Raw genomic sequence first — 17,287 nt, forward strand, 5'->3', positions numbered from 1 at the left:
AAAATATTTGCAAAAATATTCACAAAATAATTACATTTGTGAAAAGATATTCACAGAAATAATCATTAAAATATTCATAAAAATAATCATGAAAATGTTTGCAAAATATTCTCAAAACTATTCATGAAAATATTCAAGAAAATATTGATGAAAATATTCACAAAAATAATCATGAAAATGTTTGCAAAACTATTCATGAATATATTCACAAAAAATATTCACAAAATAATCACAAAAATATTCACAAAAATAATTACAACATTTGTGAAAATATATTCCCAGAAATAATCATTACAATATTCAAAAAAATAATCACGAAAATGTTTGCAAAATATTCTCAAAACTATTCATGAAAGCATTCAAGAAAATATTGATGAAAATATTCACAAAAATAGTCACAAATAAATTCTCAAAAACTATTCACAAAAATAACTGCAACAATATTTGCTAAAAAATATTCACAGAAATATTCCCAAAAGTTATCACAAAAATATTTACATAAATCATGAAAATATTCACAAAAATAATCATGAAAATATTCAAGAAAATATTGATAAAAATATTCACAAAAATAGTCACAAATATATTCGCAAAAAATATTCACAAAAATAATTGCAACAATATTTGCAAAAAAAATCACAAAAATATTCCCAAAAGTTATCACAAAAATATTTACATAAATCATCACGACGATCATAATAAAAACATTCACAAAAATCATGAAAATATTCACAAAAATAATCATGAAAATATTCAAGAAAATATTGATGAAAATATTCACAAAAATATTCTTGAAAAATTTGCAAATTCTCAAATCTATTCAAGAAAGTGCGATTCACAAAAATATTCATGAAAATAATCATTAAAATATTCACAAAATCATATTCACAAAAATATTCATGAAAGTATTCATCAAAAATCACAAAAATATTCACAAAAATAGTCACAAATATATTCGCAAAAAATATTCACAAAATAATCATGAAAATGTTTGCAAAATATTCTCAAAACTATTCATGAAAATATTCAAGAAAATATTCACAAAAATATTCAAGAAAATATTGATGAAAATATTCACAAAAATAGTCACAAATATATTCGCAAAAATATTCACAAAAATAATTGCAACAATATTTGCGAAGAAATATTCACAGAAATATTCCCAAAAGTTATCACAAAAATAGTCACATAAATAATCATGACAATCATAATAAAAACATTAACAAAAATCATGAAAATATTCACAAAAATAATCATGAAAATATTCAAGAAAATATTGATGAAAATATTCACAAAAATAATCACAAATATATTCGCAAAAAAATTCACAAAAATAATTGCAGCAATATTTGTGAAAAAAATATTCACAGAAATATTCCCAAAAGTTATCACAAAAATAGTCACATAAATAATCATGAAAAATTTGCAAAATTATTCTCAAATCTATTCAAGAAAGTACAATTCACAAAAATATTCATATTCACAAAATCATGAAAATATTCATGAAAGTATTCATCAAAAAATCACAAAAATATTCACAAAAATAATCATGAAACTATTCCCCAAAAAATAACACAAAATATTCACGTAAAATATATGCACAAAAATATTTGCATAAAATAGCGTAGTCCTCTGAAGGACGGCGAAGTGCGGATCCCGTTCCCGTTCCGCGTTTCTCCGTCCCCGTTGTTTCCGTTCCCTTGGAAACCCAAGCCCTGCATCTGGAGTTACACACTGCCATGTGTCACTGCAACAAAGGAAGCTCATTACACGCTGGTCTTTTGTGTCTCCAACACCTTTGCGAGGTGGGAAAGTGGAGTGTGGCTGGCGAGTCTGGGGCGGGAAACTGCCAGAGGGATTCGTGGAGGCTGGAGCCTTGCCCACAACAAGGGTGCCAAGGGAGGCTCTCATTGCCATACAGTGACATTCCGGACTTTGTGTGCAGGGAACACTTATGAGATCCTATTACGACACGTGATTCCTATTATACCACGGCACTCTTTGAGGTAATTGCCTCCACCTTCGGGTCACCTTTGGGCCCATTCATCAAACCTTGGATAATATAATTGGATAATAATAATAATAATAATAATAAGGCATAATGTGGTTGGATTTCCCACTGACACCACAGAGGGCCACTTCACCTAGCAACAGTCAATGCAGTGACATCACAGTGGGTCACTTCACCTGGCAACAGTGAATGCAGTGACATCACAGAGGGCCACATCACCTGGCAACAGTGAATGCAGTGACATCACAGAGGGTCACTTCACCTAGCAACAGTCAATGCAGTGATGTCACAGAGGACCACTTCACCTAGCAACAGTCAATGCAGTGATGTCACGGAGGGCCACTTCACCTAGCAGCAGTCAATGCAGTGACGTGACAGAGGACCACTTCACCTAGCAACAGTCAATGCAGTGATGTCACGGAGGGCCACTTCACCTAGCAGCAGTCAATGCAGTGACACCACAGAGGGCCACTTCACCTAGCAACAGTCAATGCAGTGATGTCACAGAGGACCACTTCACCTAGCAACAGTCAATGCAGTGACAACACAGAGGGCCACGTCACCTAGCAACAGTCAATGCAGTGACATCACAGAGGGCCACTTCACCTAGCAACAGTCAATACAGTGACATCACAGAGGGTCACTTCACCTAGCAACAGTCAATGCAGTGACGTCACAGAGGACGAATTCACCTAGCAACAGTCAATGCAGTGACATCACAGAGGGCCAGTTCACCTAGCAGTAGTAAATGCAGTGACGTCACAGAGGGCCACTTCACCTAGCAGCAGTAAATGCAGTGACATCACGGAGGGCCACTTCACCTATCAACAGTAAATGCAGTGACATCACAGAGGGCCACTTCACCTAGCAACAGTAATGCAGTGACGTCACAGAGGGCCACTTCACCTAGCAACAGTCAATACAGTGACATCACAAAAGGCCACTTCACCTATCAACATTTAATGCAGTGACATCACAGAGGGCCACTTCACCTATTAACAGTAAATGCAGTGACATCACAGAGGGCCACTTCACCTATCAACATTTAATGCAGTGACATCACAGAGGGCTACTTCACCTATCAACAGTAAATGCAGTGACATCACAGAGGGCCACTTCACCTAGCAACAGTAATGCAGTGACGTCACAGAGGGTCACTTCACCTAGCAACAGTAAATGCAGTGACATCACAAAAGGCCACTTCACCTATCAACATTTAATGCAGTGACATCACAGAGGGCCACTTCCCCTAGCAGCGGTCAATGCAGTGCCATCACAGAGGATCACTTCACCTAGCAACAGTCAATGCAGTGACGTCACAGAGGGCCGCTTTACCTAGCAACAGTAAATGCAGTGACATCACAGAGAGCTACTTCGCCTAGTAAAAGTCCATGCAGTGACATCACAGAGGGTCACTTCACCTAGTAAAAGTCCATGCAGTGACATCACAGAGGATCACTTCACCTAGCAGCAGTCAATGCAGTGACGTCACAGAGGGCCACCTCACCTATCAACATTAAATGCAGTGACATCACAGAGGGCCACTTCACCTAGCAACAGCAAATGCAGTGACATCACAGAGGGCCACTTCACCTATCAACAGTAAATGCAGTGACATCACAGGGGGCACTTCACCTAGCAGCGGTCAATGCAGTGACATCACAGAAGGCCACTTCACCTATCAACATTAAATGCAGTGGTACCACAGAGGGCCACTTCACCTATCAACATTAAATGCAGTGACATCACAGAGGGCCACTTCACCTAGCAACAGCAAATGCAGTGACATCACAGAGGGCCACTTCACCTATCAACAGTAAATGCAGTGACATCACAGGGGGCACTTCACCTAGCAGCGGTCAATGCAGTGACATCACAGAGGGCCACTTCACCTATCAACATTAAATGCAGTGGCACCACAGAGGGCCACTTCACCTATCAACATTAAATGCAGTGACATCACAGAGGGCCACTTCACCTAGCAACAGTCAATGCAGTGACGTCACAGAAGGCCACTTCACCTAGCAATAGTCAATACTGTGACATCACAGAGGGCCACTTCACCTAGCAGCTGTCAATGCAGTGACATCACAGAGGGTCACTTCACCTAGCAACAGTAAATGCAGTGACATCACAGAGGGCCACTTCACCTAGCAACAGTCAATGCAGTGACATCACAGAGGGTCACTTCACCTAGCAACAGTAAATGCAGTGACATCACAGAGGGCCACTTCACCTAGCAACAGTCAATGCAGTGACATCACAGAGGGTCACTTCACCTAGCAACAGTAAATGCAGTGACATCACAGAGGGCCACTTCACCTAGCAACAGTCAATGCAGTGACATCACAGAGGGCCACTTCACCTAGCAACAGTCAATGCAGTGACATCACAGAGGGCCACTTCACCTATCAACAGTAAATGCAGTGACATCACAGAGGGCCACTTCACCTAGCAACAGTCAATGCAGTGACATCACAGAGGGCCACTTCACCTAGCAACAGTCAATGCAGTGACATCACAGAGGGCCACTTCACCTAGCAACAGTCAATGCAGTGACATCACAGAGGGCCACTTCACCTAGCAGCGACCTTTGTGGTACGAACAGGCTGTTGGAACTGTCATTTTACAGGATCTAAGGCCTTCTCTGCCCACACTATAATTCCCATGACTCCTCATTGTTGACCCATGGCAGTCCGAAAGGTGCCAAACTGCATTAATTCTGCAATGTAGACGCACCGAAAAGGCAGGAACTACTCCCCAACGACCGTTTAGGTCCTGGGCTCTGCTCAACCGTATGGTGGGTGCGAATCGGGATTGACGAAACCTCTTTTGGCAGGCCTCTTCTCGATGAGTTAGCGGCTTGTCGGACCGCATCAGAGACATCGACGTGGTTGAGTTCCCTCTGGCAGCTTCTCTCTGCTCAACTTGCCGCCATGCTTCCTTGCGGTCCTGCCCTGAGTCGTCACAGAATGCGGAGAGGTTGCTTTTTTATCCAACCGCATTCTTAAGCCTATCGGATTCGAGCAGGACTACTCAAATTACGGCCCGCGGGCCAGACCCGGCCCTACGTTTGCCCATCCCCTGCCCTCATTTACCCTCATTGCTGGGCATAGACGAGGGGGGTGTCCTCAAACTATGACCTTCTCTTCCTCTTCTTCTTTCTTCTCTTCCTCTTCTTCTTCCTCTTCCTCTTCTTCCTCTTCCTCCTACTCCTTTTCCTTCTTTTCATCTTTTTCCTCTTCCTCCTCCTCGTCTTCCTCCTTCTCTTCCTCTTCGTCTTTCTCCTTTTTTCTTTTTCTTCTTCTTCCTTCTCCTTTTCATTTTCCTCTTCCTCATCCTCCTCTTCCTCCTTCTCTTCCTCTTCTTCTTCCTCCTCCTCTTCCTCCTCCTTCTATTCCTCCTTCTCTTCCTCTTCATCTTTCTCCTTTTCTTCTTTTTCTTCATCTTCCTTCTCCTTTTCATCTTCCTCTTCCTCATCCTCCTCCTTCTCTTCCTCTTCATCTTTCACCTTTTCTTCTTCTTCTTCTTCCTTCTCCTTTTCATCTTCCTCTTCCTCACCCTCCTTTTCCTCCTTCTCTTCCTCTTCCTCTTCTTCCTCTTCCTCTTCTTCCTCTTTCTCTTCTTCCTCTTTCTCCTCTTCCTCGTACTCCTTTTCCTTCTGTTCATCTTTTTCCTCCTCCTCTTCCCCCTCCTCCTCTTCCTCTTCGTTGTTCTCATTTTCTCCTTTTTCTTCTCTTCCTTCTCCTTTTCATCTTCCTCCTCCTCACCCTCCTTGTTTTCCTTCTCTTCCTCTTCTTCTTCCTCTTCCTTCTCTTCTTCATCTTTCTCCTCTTCCTCGTACTCCTTTTCCTTCTATTCATCTTTTTTCCTCTTCCTCCTCCTTCTCCACATTCGTAATTCGGATCAAAACAGTACAAATCTCTGAATTTCGAAAAGGATTCCGAAGCTTTGCACAATCCTTTTCTCCACATTCGTAATTCGGATCAAAATCGTACAAATCTCTGAATTTCCTTGCCCTCACGTACCCTCATTTACCCTCATCTGTGGGTACGAGATGTCATGGCTAGCATGGATGAGGCGGTTCTCGAACTATGGCCCTTGGATTGAGAAGAGGGGGGGTTGGGCAAGAAAGGTGTATAAAAGGAAGTGGTGGTGGGAAAAAGTCAGTAGTGTCTTTCTTTGCTGCAGAGAAACAAGCAATATATCCATTTCAAAGCAAAACCGGCTTGTGAGTGGATATTTAATATTGCTATATAGACCCTACAGTCCTAGGCGGCCCTAGGTAATTTTCAACAGTAAGCAACCAATCATCGATATATATATATATTATTCTGTTTGTCGTGGGAGTTCAATTCCATCATTGGTGGAGTTCAGAATGCTCTTTGATTGTAGGTGAACTATACATTCCAGTAACTACACTTGCCGCACTTGCTCCCTTGCCTGGCCCACTTTGGGTCCGGAGGCGTGTCTGAAGACCCCGGCGTGTGCACCAAAAGTCACCTCTTCTCCTGACTTTCTCCTAAGCCATTGGGACCAAGAGAGAGAGAGAGAGAGAGAGGTGGAGATGCCCACCTTTCCTGAAGGTCGGCGCAAAAACAAAGGAGGGAGCGGAGGTGGGAGATACCTCCAGCCGGAGGGGCTCTCTCTCTCTCTCTCTCTCTCTCGGTTCCAATGGTTGAGGAGAAAGTCAGGAGAAGAGGCGACTTTTGGTGCGCACGCTGGGGTCTTCAGACACGCCTCCGGACTCGAAGCGGGCCAGGCATGGCAGCTCCGCCCTTTGGCCCACCCGCAGATTGGGGAGAGGAGAGGAGGCGAGTGGAGTCCTGGGGGATCGGGAAAGGAAGCAGGTCATGGGGAAGGGATCGAACGCAGAGAACGATTGAGCGCCGTCTCTGCTCGTGCACCCGGTGGCCAGGTGGAGCAGGAACGAGAGGAGCTAGGCGAGGCTCGAGGGCCCGGCCCCTTTGGGAAGAGGATCGCCCGGCAGCGAGGCAAGAAAGCCGAGGCTCCCCCCGCACTGCGAGGGCGGTTGTGAGCTGAGGGGGCGCTCCACAAGAGGCAGTCGAGGGAGATTTACATTTGCACCCCTGGCAAAAAGAAGTGTTCTGCGACCGCTTACTTCGCGTAATGGACGAGCCGCCCCTACCTATAGTCTGACAGTATGTGATGGTGTGGATGAGGGAGTTCCTCAAAATAGGGCCCGCAGGCCAAATACGGACCTCCATTTACCCATCCCCTGCACTCATTTACCTTCACCTGTGGGAAGAGATGTGATGGATTGTATGGATGAGAGGGTCGGTGGGCCAGATACAGCCAACAATATGCCTGTCCCCACCTTCATTAACCCTCCTTGGTGGGCACGGGTTGTCATGGATAGCATGGATGAGAGTTCTCAAACCATATACCGCCCTCTGTTTCCCCACCCACCCCACCCTCATTAACCTTCAGGCCAGATATGGCCCTCCGTCTACCCATCCACACCCTCATTTACCTTCATTGTTTACCCCCTCCTGCCCTCGTTGGTGATCACAAGATGTTAAAGATAGCATAGATGAACTGGTGTCCTCCAACTATGGCCCTCCAATTACCTATCCCCATCCTCATTAACCCTCGTTGGTGGGGTGTCATAGAGAGCATGGATGAGGGAGGTGTCCTCAGGCCAGATATGGCCCTCCGTTTACTCATCCACACCCTCATTTACCTTCATTGTTTACCCCGTCCTGCCACCATTGGTGGGCACAAGATGTTATAGATAGCATGGATGAACGGGTGTCCTCAAATTATGGTTGATGGGCCGAATACGGCCCTCCAGTCACCTATCCCCATTCTCAATAACCCTCTGTGGTGGGCATAAGATGTCATAGAGAGCATGGAGGAGATGGATGCCCTCAAACTATGGCCCGCAGGCTGGATATGGCCCCCCATCTAACTATCCATACCCTCTTTTACCCTCATTGTTTACCCCTTCCTGCCCTCATTGGTGGGCATGAGATGTCATAGAGAGCATGGACGAGGGGGTGTCCTCAAACTATGGCCCACAGGACAGTTATGGCCCTCCATCTACCCATCCATACCCTTATTTACCCTCATTGTTTACCCATTCCTGCCCTCATTGGTGGGCACAATATGTTCTAGATAGCACAGATGAACAGGTGTCCTCAAACTATGGTGCGTGGGCCAGATACGGCCCTCAATTTGCCTATCCCCATCCTCATTAACCCTCCTTGGTGGGCATAGATAGAATGGACGAGGGGTGTGTCCTCAAACTAGGGCCAACAGGCTGGATCTGACCCTCTTTCTACCCATCCACACCCTCATTTACCCTAATTATTTACCCCCTCCTGCCCTCATTGGTAGGCACAAGATGTTCTAGATAGCATGGATGAATGGGTGTCCTCAAACTATGGCCCATGGGCCAGATACGGCCCTCCATTTTCCAATCTGCCTCCTCATTAACCCTCCTTGGTGGGCATGAGATGTCATAGAGAGCATGGCTGAGTGTTGTTTTTTTTTTTAAATTATTCTTTATTGGCATTTTCAATTACATACATATAGAGTAGACAACACAAGGGGGGCTTGGGATGAGGGGTCAGGGTGAGGGATGAGCGGGAGGGGGGGGTATGGTCACTGGGAGAAGGGGGTGAGAGGTAACAGGGGAGGTAGGTCAGAGGGAGAGGGAGTGCAAGGTACTAAAAAAAGCTTGACTTCCAAAATAGTCGGCGGATGATATTCTAGAGTTGGTAGTTTCTATTCTTCTTCCTATGTTGTTTTTCTTCCCATTACCCTAAGAGCTCGTAGCCTTGTAAGATGTTCTTCTTTTCCTTTAGATATAGCCTCATTGGTTCCCAATCCGTCCTTCTTTTCTTGTTTTTGTCGTGTACTAAGTTAGCAAGGGAGTCCATCTCCATCAGGTCTCTGACTTTTAGCAGCCAATCTTCTACCGAGGGTGTCTCTTTTTGTTTCCACTTTCTCGCTAGTACTGTTCTTGCTGCTGCCGTTAAGTGGTAGAGAATTTTGTCTTTATTAAGGTCTAGGTCAAAATCTATTAGGTGAAGTAAATAATATTCAGGCTTTAAATCAAATTTTGTCTGGATTATTAGCTGGCTCTGTTTATGAATCTCTGCCCAGAATTTCTTTACCTTCTTGCAACGCCACCAGGTGTGTAGGTATGTGCCTAGTTGGGATCCACATTTCCAGCAATTGCTGTTTATTCCTTTGTAATATCTTGATATTTTTTGTGGTGTGAGATGCCACCTGTAGGCCATTTTGTACCAATTTTCCGTAATATCGGCCGAGCTGGCATATCTAATCTTTTTCCTCCAGATACCCTCCCACTCTTGCAGCAGAATAGAGTGCTCGAAATCTTTGGCCCAGGCAATCATGTTTTCTTTGATCAAGTCCTTTTCCGTGTCCCATTCTAAAAGCTTGCTGTAAATCATTTTGATGAGTTTTTTCTCCTTTGTCATGACTGAGTCCCAGAAGTTGTCTGGCGATGCAAAATCCGCTTTTTTGTCTTCCTTAAAGGCGTTTGCCACTTGATGGTAGTGGAACCATGAGAGATTCTCATCAATTCTCCTAAGCGATTCTATTGATTTTAGTCTCCACTGGCTATCCTTTTTTTCTATTAGCGTTTTGTAAGTGTGCCATCTACTGCTTGGAAACTCTCTCTTATGGTTGGCTTCTATGGGTGAAAGCCATAAGGGTGTTTTGCTATAGAGATTTCTCTTGTATTTATTCCAAACTTTGAGGAGGGCTGCTCTGACAAAGTGGTTGGAAAAACTTTTCTCGATTTTTGCTTTATCATGCCATAAATAGGCATGCCAGCCTCTTCTCGCATCAAAACCTTCTAAGTTGAGCATTCTTATTTTGGATAAAGAGGCCCATTCTTTCACCCAGGTCAGGGCGCAGGCTTGGTAATACAGTTGTAGGTTTGGCAGATTTAGCCCTCCTCTCTCTTTTGCATCTGTTAACGATTTGTAATTGATCCTGGCTTTTTTGCCATTCCACACAAACTTTAGAATGTCCTTCTTCCATTGTATGAAGCAGTGGTTGGTTCTTAAGATCGGGATCATTCTGAATAGGAAGATCATTTTGGGGAGTAAGATCATTTTTATGATAGCTATTCTCCCAAGTAGACTCAGATTTAGTTGTTTCCAGCTTTCAATCTTCTTAGTGATGTCCTTCCACGTGGTTTCGTAATTATTTTTCACTAGCTGCGCATTATTTGCTGTGATTTGGATTCCTAAATATCTTATCTTGTTGACAATTTCAAATTGTGATATGTTTTGTAATTCTTCCTTTTTTTCGGGGGTCATATTTTTTGTTAACATTTTAGTTTTGAGTTTGTTAATCTTTAGTCCAGAGACCTTTCCGTAGTGGTCTATTTTATCTATCCATTTTGAGATTGTATGGGTGGGGTTTTCTATGATGCAGACAACATCATCTGCGTATGCCTTTACTTTAAATTCATCCTTTCTGATTTTTGTTCCCATCAGGTTGTTATCTCCTCTTATTTCCTCCAACATGATTTCCAATGTGAAGACAAAGAGCAAAGGGGATAACGGGCAGCCCTGCCTTGTTCCCCTTTCAATATTGATACTTGCTGTTTCCTGTCCGTTGATCCTGATTTTTGCTCTCTGCCTTGTATATATTGTTTTGATTGCATTTGTGAAATGAAAGCCCGTGTCTTTTTCTCTGATTAGTTGTAGCATGAAATCCCAGCTAACCCGATCGAAGGCTTTCTCGGCATCGAGAAACAACAAGCCTAGCTCCTTTTGGGGGTTACTTGCGTAGTACTCAATTATGTCCAGAATTGTCCTTAAGTTTTCACACATATGTCTTGATGGAAGGAACCCCGTTTGGTCTTCGTTGATGGTGTTGTTTAGGTATTTCTTCATTCTACTTGGCTGAGTGTTGTGTCCTCAAACTATGGTCTACAGGCTGGATACGGCCCTCTGTTTACACACTCCATCCTCATTAACCCACTTTGGTGGTCATGAGATGTCATAGAGAGCATGGACGAGAGGGTGTCTTCAAACTATGGCCTACGGGCTGGATACGGCCCTCCATTTACCCTCTTTGGTGGTCATGAGATGTCATAGAGAGCATGGATGAGGGGGTGTCCTCAAACTATGGCCTACGGGCTGGATACGGCCCTCCATTTACCCTCTTTGGTGGTCATGAGACGTCATAGAGAGCATGGATGAGGGGGTGTCCTCAAACTATGGCCTACGGGCTGGATACGCCCCTCCATTTACCCTCTTTGGTGGTCATGAGATGTCATAGAGAGCATGGACGAGGGGGTGTCCTCAAACTATGGCCCATGGGCCAGATACGGCCCTCCATTTACCTATCTGCATCCTCAGTAACCCTCCTTTGTGGTCATGAGATGTCATAGAGAGCATGGACGAGAGGGTGTCTTCAAACTATGGCCTACGGGCTGGATACGGCCCTCCATTTACCCTCTTTGGTGGTCATGAGATGTCATAGAGAGCATGGACGAGGGGGTGTCCTCAAACTATGGCCCATGGGCCAGATACGGCCCTCCATTTACCTATCTGCATCCTCAGTAACCCTCCTTTGTGGTCATGAGATGTCATAGAGAGCATGGACGAGAGGGTGTCTTCAAACTATGGCCTACGGGCTGGATACGGCCCTCCATTTACCCTCTTTGGTGGTCATGAGATGTCATAGAGAGCATGGATGAGGGGGTGTCCTCAAACTATGGCCTATGGGCTGGATACGCCCCTCCATTTACCCTCTTTGGTGGTCATGAGATGTCATTGAGAGCATAGACGAGGGGGTGTCCTCAAACTATGGCCCATGGGCCAGATACGGCCCTCCATTTACCTATCTGCATCCTCAGTAACCCTCCTTTGTGGTCATGAGATGTCATAGAGAGCATGGACGAGAGGGTGTCTTCAAACTATGGCCTACGGGCTGGATACGGCCCTCCATTTACCCTCTTTGGTGGTCATGAGATGTCATAGAGAGCATGGATGAGGGGGTGTCCTCAAACTATGGCCTATGGGCTGGATACGCCCCTCCATTTACCCTCTTTGGTGGTCATGAGATGTCATTGAGAGCATAGACGAGGGGGTGTCCTCAAACTATGGCCCATGGGCCAGATACGGCCCTCCATTTACCTATCTGCATCCTCATTAACCCTCTTTGGTGGTCATGAGATGTCATAGAGAGCATAGACGAGGGGGTGTCCTCAAACTATGGCCCATGGGCCAGATACGGCCCTCCATTTACCTATCTGCATCCTCATTAACCCTCTTTGGTGGTCATGAGATGTCATAGAGAGCATAGACGAGGGGGTGTCCTCAAACTATGGCCCATGGGCCAGATACGGCCCTCCACTTACCTATCCGCATCCTCATCTTTGGTGGTCATGAGATGTCATAGAGAGCATGGACGAGGGGTTGTCCTCAAACTATGGCCTACAGGCTGGATACGGCCCTCCATTTATCTATCTGCTTCCTCATTAACCCACTTTGGTGGTCATGAGATGTCATAGAGAGCATGGACGAAGGGGTGTCCTCAAACTATGGCCTACGGGCTGGATATGGCCCTCCATTTACCTATCTGCATCCTCATTAACCCTCTTTGGTGGTCATGAGATGTCATAGAGAGCATGGACGAGGGGTGTCCTCAAACTATGGCCCATGGGCCAGATACGGCCCTCCATTTACCTATCTGCATCCTCATTAACCCTCTTTGGTGGTCATGAGATGTCATAGAGAGCATAGACGAGGGGGTGTCCTCAAACTATGGCCCATGGGCCAGATACGGCCCTCCATTTACCTATCTGCATCCTCAGTAACCCTCCTTTGTGGTCATGAGATGTCATAGAGAGCATGGACGAGAGGGTGTCTTCAAACTATGGCCTACGGGCTGGATACGGCCCTCCATTTACCCTCTTTGGTGGTCATGAGATGTCATAGAGAGCATGGACGAGGGGGTGTCCTCAAACTATGGCCCATGGGCCAGATACGGCCCTCCATTTACCTATCTGCATCCTCAGTAACCCTCCTTTGTGGTCATGAGATGTCATAGAGAGCATGGACGAGAGGGTGTCTTCAAACTATGGCCTACGGGCTGGATACGGCCCTCCATTTACCCTCTTTGGTGGTCATGAGATGTCATAGAGAGCATGGATGAGGGGGTGTCCTCAAACTATGGCCTATGGGCTGGATACGCCCCTCCATTTACCCTCTTTGGTGGTCATGAGATGTCATTGAGAGCATAGACGAGGGGGTGTCCTCAAACTATGGCCCATGGGCCAGATACGGCCCTCCATTTACCTATCTGCATCCTCAGTAACCCTCCTTTGTGGTCATGAGATGTCATAGAGAGCATGGACGAGAGGGTGTCTTCAAACTATGGCCTACGGGCTGGATACGGCCCTCCATTTACCCTCTTTGGTGGTCATGAGATGTCATAGAGAGCATGGATGAGGGGGTGTCCTCAAACTATGGCCTATGGGCTGGATACGCCCCTCCATTTACCCTCTTTGGTGGTCATGAGATGTCATTGAGAGCATAGACGAGGGGGTGTCCTCAAACTATGGCCCATGGGCCAGATACGGCCCTCCATTTACCTATCTGCATCCTCATTAACCCTCTTTGGTGGTCATGAGATGTCATAGAGAGCATAGACGAGGGGGTGTCCTCAAACTATGGCCCATGGGCCAGATACGGCCCTCCATTTACCTATCTGCATCCTCATTAACCCTCTTTGGTGGTCATGAGATGTCATAGAGAGCATAGACGAGGGGGTGTCCTCAAACTATGGCCCATGGGCCAGATACGGCCCTCCACTTACCTATCCGCATCCTCATCTTTGGTGGTCATGAGATGTCATAGAGAGCATGGACGAGGGGTTGTCCTCAAACTATGGCCTACAGGCTGGATACGGCCCTCCATTTATCTATCTGCTTCCTCATTAACCCACTTTGGTGGTCATGAGATGTCATAGAGAGCATGGACGAAGGGGTGTCCTCAAACTATGGCCTACGGGCTGGATATGGCCCTCCATTTACCTATCTGCATCCTCATTAACCCTCTTTGGTGGTCATGAGATGTCATAGAGAGCATGGACGAGGGGTGTCCTCAAACTATGGCCCATGGGCCAGATACGGCCCTCCATTTACCTATCTGCATCCTCATTAACCCTCTTTGGTGGTCATGAGATGTCATAGAGAGCATAGACGAGGGGGTGTCCTCAAACTATGGCCCATGGGCCAGATACGGCCCTCCATTTACCTATCTGCATCCTCAGTAACCCTCCTTTGTGGTCATGAGATGTCATAGAGAGCATGGACGAGAGGGTGTCTTCAAACTATGGCCTACAGGCTGGATACGGCCCTCCATTTATCTATCTGCTTCCTCATTAACCCACTTTGGTGGTCATGAGATGTCATAGAGAGCATGGACGAAGGGGTGTCCTCAAACTATGGCCTACGGGCTGGATATGGCCCTCCATTTACCTATCTGCATCCTCATTAACCCTCTTTGGTGGTCATGAGATGTCATAGAGAGCATGGACGAGGGGTGTCCTCAAACTATGGCCCATGGGCCAGATACGGCCCTCCACTTACCTATCCGCATCCTCGTCTTTGGTGGTCATGAGATGTCATAGAGAGCATGGACGAGGGGTTGTCCTCAAACTATGGCCTACAGGCTGGATACGGCCCTCCATTTATCTATCTGCTTCCTCATTAACCCACTTTGGTGGTCATGAGATGTCATAGAGAGCATGGACGAAGGGGTGTCCTCAAACTATGGCCTACGGGCTGGATATGGCCCTCCATTTACCTATCTGCATCCTCATTAACCCTCTTTGGTGGTCATGAGATGTCATAGAGAGCATAGACGAGGGGGTGTCCTCAAACTATGGCCCATGGGCCAGATACGGCCCTCCATTTACCTATCTGCATCCTCAGTAACCCTCCTTTGTGGTCATGAGATGTCATAGAGAGCATGGACGAGAGGGTGTCTTCAAACTATGGCCTACGGGCTGGATACGGCCCTCCATTTACCCTCTTTGGTGGTCATGAGATGTCATTGAGAGCATAGACGAGGGGGTGTCCTCAAACTATGGCCCATGGGCCAGATACGGCCCTCCATTTACCTATCTGCATCCTCATTAACCCTCTTTGGTGGTCATGAGATGTCATAGAGAGCATAGACGAGGGGGTGTCCTCAAACTATGGCCCATGGGCCAGATACGGCCCTCCACTTACCTATCCGCATCCTCATCTTTGGTGGTCATGAGATGTCATAGAGAGCATGGACGAGGGGTTGTCCTCAAACTATGGCCTACAGGCTGGATACGGCCCTCCATTTATCTATCTGCTTCCTCATTAACCCACTTTGGTGGTCATGAGATGTCATAGAGAGCATGGACGAAGGGGTGTCCTCAAACTATGGCCTACGGGCTGGATATGGCCCTCCATTTACCTATCTGCATCCTCATTAACCCTCTTTGGTGGTCATGAGATGTCATAGAGAGCATGGACGAGGGGTGTCCTCAAACTATGGCCCATGGGCCAGATACGGCCCTCCATTTACCTATCTGCATCCTCATTAACCCTCTTTGGTGGTCATGAGATGTCATAGAGAGCATGGACGAGGGGTGTCCTCAAACTATGGCCCATGGGCCAGATACGGCCCTCCATTTACCTATCTGCATCCTCATCTCTGGTGGTCATGAGATGTCACAGAGAGCATGGACGAGGGGGTGTCCTCAAACTATGGCCTACAGGCCGGATATGGCCCCCTGTCTACCCATCCATACCCTCATTTACCATCATTGTTTACCCCTTCCTGCCCTCATTGGTGGGCACAAGATGTTCTAGATGGCATGGATGAACAGGTGTCCTCAAACTATGGTCCGTGGGCCATAAATGGCCCTCAATTTGCCTGTACCCACCCTCATTAACCCTCACTGGTGGGCATGAGTTGTCATGGATAGCATGGATGAGATGTTGGCTGTGGAACGACAGCCCACCTCAGAAGAGCAACTACCTCAGCCACATCCTCCTCCTCCTCTTTCTCTCATCCATTGTCTCTATGTGATCTTGTGCCCACCAATGAGATTAAATCAGGGTGGGGATGGGTAGATGGAAGGCCATATCCAGCCGACAGGCCATAGTTTGAGGACAACCCCCTCGTCCATGCTTTCTATGACATCTTGTGCCCACCAATGTGAGTTAATGAGGACAGGGATAGGTAATTGAGGGCTGTGTCTGGCCCGCGGGCCATAGTGTGAGGACACCCATTTATCCGTGCTATCTAGAACACCTTGTGCCCACCAATGAGGGCATGAAGGGGTAAACAATGAGGGTAAATGAGGGTATGGATGGGTAGACAGAGGGCCATATCCGGCCTCTGGGCCATAGTTTGAGGACACCCACCTCAACCATGCTCTCTATGATAATTCATGCCCACCAATGAGGGCAGGAAGGGGTAAACAATGAAGGTAAATGAGGGTGTTGATGGGTAGAAAGAGGGCCATATCTGGCCTGTGGGCCATAGTTTGAGGACACCCCCTCGTTCATGCTCTGTATGACATCTCATGACCACCAAAGAGGGTTAATGAGGATGCGGATAGGTAAACAGAGGGCCGTATCTGGCCTGTAGGCCATAGTTTGAGGACACCCCCTCGTCCATGCTCTCTATGACATCTCATGACCACCAAAGAGGGTTAATGAGGATGCAGATAGGTAAATGGAGGGCCGTATCTGGCCTGTAGGCCATAGTTTGAGGACACCCCCTCGTTCCTGCTCTCTATGACATCTCATGACCACCAAAGATGAGGATGCAGATAGGTAAATGGAGGGCCGTATCCTGCCCGTAGGCCATAGTTGAGGACACAACACTCAGCCACGCTCTCTATGACATCCCGTTCCCACCAAGGAGGGTTAATGAGGATGGGGGTGGGTAAACAGAGGGCCGTATCTGGCCTGTTGAGGACACCTGTTCATCCATACTATCTCTCTGTCCTCCTCCTTTTCATTTCCTCCATCCTCTTCTTCTGATCTTAATTCTATCACTTTTCTTCCTCCTCCTCCTCTAACTTTTCTTTCTTCTCCTCCTTCTCCTCTTCCTTCTCCTTCCCTTCTTCCTTGCCTTCTTCTTCTAATTGGTAATCTTCTCTTCCTCCTTTCCCTCCTCTCCTCCTCCTCCTCGTCTTCTTCCCTCTTTCTTCTTTTCCATCCTCGCCCGTCTCCACTTGGGTGATTGCCAAGCTCGGCTTGGGCCTCAT

The sequence above is a fragment of the Anolis sagrei genome, chromosome 13 (assembly GCF_037176765.1).
Source record: "Anolis sagrei isolate rAnoSag1 chromosome 13, rAnoSag1.mat, whole genome shotgun sequence".
Taxonomy (NCBI): Eukaryota; Metazoa; Chordata; class Lepidosauria; order Squamata; family Dactyloidae; genus Anolis; species Anolis sagrei.